Here is a 4525-nt window from a genome sequence, read left to right as displayed (position 1 = left end):
CCTCGTAACAAAAAAAAAAGAACAACTAAATGTCTAAGAATAACTGAAAATAACTCAAAACGAGAAGGAGAGATAATTTCATTAAATTAAAACTATAATTTTACGGTTGAATTGACATATTTACAAAGAAAGAGCCTTCTGATTTTGCTTCATAGACGAGAGGTACCTTTTGACTCGCATCGGGTTCGATTTCAACTCGCCTCATCTCCGCACAGATATGACTAATTTAACATATACAAAACAGTCTTGCACATTCTTGACCGGGGTAATTTTCTGGTGTGTATGTATGTATATATGTATGTATGTATGCATGTATGTATGTATGTGTGTGTATGTATGTATGTATGTATGTATGTACGTATATGGAATAGAGGGAGAGAGAGCGGAGAGAGGGAAATGAAAGGTACTTTATTGTGTATTTTAATTTTTACAAACTTCAGTTCATATTTTAAATGTAAAAGACATACGGTCGAGCTTCTAAATGACAGCTTCTAAATCAGTTCTATTTCCAATGCCAACATGATTTCGAAATTCTGAATTAGATAATTTTTAAGCCTGTTGCTATTGTTTCGGAAGTGGGGGAGAAGATGACTCCTTAAGCTAAATGGGCACCAAGTCTCTAAGTACACGGTCTTGAAGAGAAACAATTTTTTGTTGTATGTAGCAATGAGAAGCATCTACATGGTTACTTGACTCGCTAAAAATAACAACCAAACCTCATTGAAATCTCATCTTGCTATCTTAAACAGGGAAAAGACACAATAGATAATATTGTCGTACATACCGTTAACAACCAGGATGGTCAAGGCTGGAATGCTTTTAATCTTTCTTTTTTTCGATCAGGGTTGATCTGAGACTAGACAACAACAACAAACTTTCTAGGCTGGCTTCATTTAAACACCTACTGGATAGGTTATAGGTACCAAGATGAGTCCCAACAATTTTGTTTGTGAAAGGCAAGAGCAACATTCTCAAGGAGACTCTGGGCATCAACGAAAATCAACTGATCGATTGTTCTAGAATACTTTCGGTTCGGGGTTCATAAAAAGTTTTCCAAAGTCCCTGGAATAGAAGTGCTACCAAAAGACATCGCCTGTTTGAGATAAATTCTTCGGGCACGGATGTACCGTCAGCTCGGCTTGCTCTTACTACGCGCAAAGCGACGAAACTGTTCGGCACGCACTAGTGTCCAAATATTGCTAACTTGTGGACTTATGTTAAACACCTGCTATCACGTGTGGGATGGGTTTGGCTATCAGTTGAATCCATTGTGAAAATCGATCGCCTTTCTTAGCCAGGAGAGACAAGCAGTGTTTCTCTGTCAGGTGACCTTAACAAAAGAGTTTATGTGTTGGACAAAATCGAAAGGGCTGAAAAACCATTACCTTACTCTATGGCCAAGCACTCATTAACTTTTTCAAGTTTCTCTTGAAAAGGAAAGTGAGGATGGAGAAGGAAGTGTTGCCTTGAAACAACTGTATTGGGAAGTGGATGATAGTGGCAAGGATTGTCCGAGTGGACAGGCTTGCTCTAAGAATGAGACTGAGGGAGAAAGATAAGGAAAGCACACTTGTTTTAGTAATCATGCTGCTTATTGGCTTCGTGGGGTTGAGTAGCCCTCGGAAGTCACTCTTCGCTCCCTTTTTGGGAATTATTGTTTGAATTTTTTGCTTCTTCATTTCTGTTATGTTACTGTTTACGCACTTTTATATAACTCCACAGTATATCCTTCTGTACTATCCTCGATCTGTTTTTTTGTGAACCCTTTAGTAATTAATAAAGAAAACATTATCATTATTATTATTATTATTATTATTATTATTATTATTATTATTATCATTATTATTAAGGTGGCGAGCTGGCAGGATTGTTAGTGCGCTGGACGAAATGCTTAGCGGTGTTTCGCCCATCGCTACGTTCTGAGTTCAAATTCTGCCGAGGTCACTTTGCCTTTCATCTTTTCGGTGTAGATAAATTAAGTCCCAGTATAACACTGGGGGGTCGATGTAATCGATTCAACCTCTCCCCCAACATGGCTGCTCTTGTGACAAAATTTGAAGCCATTCTTCTTCTTCTTCTTCTTCTTCTTCTTCTTCTTCTTCTTCTTCTTCTTCTTCTTCTTCTTCTTCTTCTTCTTCTTCTTCTTCTTCTTCTTCTTCTTCTATAGCCTTGGGCCGACCAAAGCCTTGTGAGTGGATTTGGTAGATGGAAACTGAAAGAAGCCCGTCCTATATATGTATATATATATATATATATATATATATATATATATATATATATATATATATGTGTGTGTGTGTGTGTGTGTGTGTATGTTTGTGTGTCTGTGTTTGTCCCCCCAACATCGCTTGACAACCGATGCTGGTGTGTTTACGTCCCCGTAACTTAACGGTTCGGCAAAAGAGACCGATAGAATAAGTACTAGGCTTACAAAGAATAAGCCCTGGGGTCAATTTGCTCGACTAAAAAAGGCAGTGATCCAGCATGGCCGCAGTCAAATGACTGAAACAAGTAAAAGAGTATTGTTTTATGTTTGACTTTTGCTTTGCATTTGTACAAGTTGGCTCCAAGTCTCACCCAGAGACCTCCAGAGACAACAAGTTAGAAGTTCATGTTGGTGTTATGCCTAGGGTACCATATATTTGGTTCTGCACAGAGTGTTGTTCTAGAGAATGTTTAAGAAACCATAAGTAAATTATGTGTTTGCTTTAAAATTTGAGATTACACAGAAAGTATTTTGCGTAGGATATGGCCAGTTCCCATGAGCACTATCTTTTGAATTTCTGCCATTTTGGGGTTTCCTGGTATCTGAGCTAAGTAGCAATCAGCCCCTTTTGCTATCATTCCTAGGGTACCTATGACAACAGGTATTGTTTTAGTCTTCAGGTTCCACATTTTGCTAATTTCTATTTCAAGATCTTTATACTTGCTCAGTTTTTGGTAGGTCTTGACAGATACGTTTATATCGATTGGGACAGTCATATCAATGAGGAGGCATGATTCTTGTCTGAAGTCTTTCAATATGATGTCTGGCCTATTTGCATCTATCGTTCTGTCAGTTTGAATGGAGTTCCAGAGGAGTGAGATGCGATCATTTTCAAGCAGTGGAGGTGGTTTGTGTTCCCACCAGTTTTTATCATGGGGCAAGTCCAGGTTTTTGCAAATTACCCAGTGAATATACTGTTCAGCTCTATCATGCCTGTTGAGATACTCTGTATGCGCAAGAAGACTGCACATGGAGACAATATGATCAATGGTTTCATTTTATTGTTGACATACGTGGCATGTTGGGAAGCTGCCGTTCTTTAAGATGTTGGCCTAGTAGTTCCTTGTAGTTAGGCATTGATCTTGGGCTGCTATGATAAACCCATCTGTTTCAGATTTTAAGCCAGAAGCCATTAGCCATTGATGGGTAAGAGCTTTGTCAACATCGGCATTATTCGCTCTCTTTGGGTATTTTCCATTGAGAGGTTTTTCTTCCCATTTATCAATCAGAATATCTAAGGCAGCAGTTTTGTCACGGGTTTTCATGCGCTTAGCTTTTTCTGCGCTTGTTCCTAGTATGTCTAATTCCGGAATTTGTTGTATTTGGAAATCACTTGGATATTCCTTTGCCTGTTTTGTTATTGAGTATGATGCTTTCTTGTTTTCATGTTTTGAGACAAGTTTTAACATCCAGTCCTCAGAGTTTTTCAGATCAATTGTGGCAATCTTCATTGTTAATGCCAGTTGTAAAAATCCACGGCCTCCCTCTTTTCTTGGCAAATAAAGTCGTTCTGTATCTGCCTTAAGGTGGTGCATTCTATACATTGTCAACAGTTTTCGTATTTTTCTGTCAAGATTATATATTTCAGTAATTGACCAGTTAATGATATTGAAACTGTAAGTCACGACTGGTATGGCTAAAGCATTGATCGCTTCGATCCTGTTTCTTGCATTCAGCTCTGTCTTAAGTACTGCTCTCACCCTGTGATAACATTCTCTTCTGATCCTTTCCTTCATCACTGAATGCCTACTTCCGTCCCCTTCAAGTACCCCTAGGTATTTGTAGCTCTCCGCTGGTTCTAACTCTTTTATGACATTCTGCTGGTCAAGGTTAACGTTAGATGTTTCTGTCATTTTATTATTATTATTGTTCAGTAGTTTTATTTTTATAACGTGCTTTCACTTCACTACCGAGCGCAGCTCTGTGCGCCTTGGGTATGTGCTGTGGTTTGCTGTGGTGCTCTTATGTTTACTGTATTGAAAATGTTTTGCGTAGAATGTGTGCAGTACCCAGTAGTGCAATTTTCTGTATGTTATATATATTTGTAAGTCCTGGTATTTTTGTTATGTATTTGTCTGAATATTTTTTTATTATACCTAAGGCACCTACTATGATAGGAATTGTTTCTGTTTTTAGATTCCACATTCGAGTTATCTCTATTTCCAGGTCTTTGTATTTTGAAAGTTTTTCCATTTCTTTTAGAGAAACGTTGTCATCTGCTGGTATTGATACATCAATTAGAAAGCATTTTTTTTTTCT

This window comes from Octopus bimaculoides, chromosome 3 (assembly GCF_046866305.1).
Source record: "Octopus bimaculoides isolate indiv1 chromosome 3, ASM4686630v1, whole genome shotgun sequence".
NCBI classification, from domain to species: Eukaryota; Metazoa; Mollusca; class Cephalopoda; order Octopoda; family Octopodidae; genus Octopus; species Octopus bimaculoides.
Note: the sequence above shows the minus strand (reverse complement) of the source record.